Source organism: Physeter macrocephalus, chromosome 4 (assembly GCF_002837175.3).
Source record: "Physeter macrocephalus isolate SW-GA chromosome 4, ASM283717v5, whole genome shotgun sequence".
Lineage (NCBI taxonomy): Eukaryota > Metazoa > Chordata > Mammalia > Artiodactyla > Physeteridae > Physeter > Physeter macrocephalus.
The window spans coordinates 23871267-23872054 of record NC_041217.1 but is presented as its reverse complement, the minus strand read 5'-3'; positions in this window follow the sequence as shown (position 1 = coordinate 23872054).

Sequence of the window (788 nt, the reverse complement as noted above, 5' to 3'; positions counted from 1 at the left end):
GGTAGAATTATCTTTAAAATGTTTTTCTTTTATTGTGGTAAAATATACATAACATACAATTTACTATTTTAAGTATTCTTAAGTGTACACTTCACTGGCATTAATTACATGCACACTGTTGTGCAACTGTCACCACGGTCCGCCTCCAGAACTTTTTCATCTTCCCAAACTGAAACTCTGAACGCTTTGAACAGTAACTCCCCATCCCCTCTGCTTCTAGCCCCTGGCAACCACCATCCTACTTTCTGTCTTTATTAACTTGATGACTCTAGGTACCTCCCATAAGTGGAATCACACAGTAGTGGTCCTTTTGTGACTGGCTTATTTCACTTACCATAATATCCTCAAGGTTGAAGCATGTGTCAGAATGTCTACCTTTTTTAAGGCTGAATAATATCCCATTGTATGTGTATACCACACTTTGTTTATCCATGAGAATTATCTTTTAAAATGCAAATCAGATCATGTCCCTTTTTTGCTTAAGACTCCTCAGTGGCTTCCCGTGGCTCCCAGTCAGAGCCTTCCCATGGCTGGGATGCCCTCCTCCAGCTCCCGCCCCTCGGCCTCTGTGCTCTGGCCACGCAGGCCGCTTCCTAATCCCAGAACACGCCAAGCCCTTTCCCAGCCCCACACTCACGTTGCCCTCTGCCTGGAACCATCTTCCCTGCTCCCTTGGCACTGGTTCATTCTCACTCCAGATGTCGCCTCCTCGGTGAGGCCTCTCCCCAGTCACTCTCTCTTTCATCACCCTGTTTACTTCCTTCACATTATCTGGCTTCTTTGGTGGC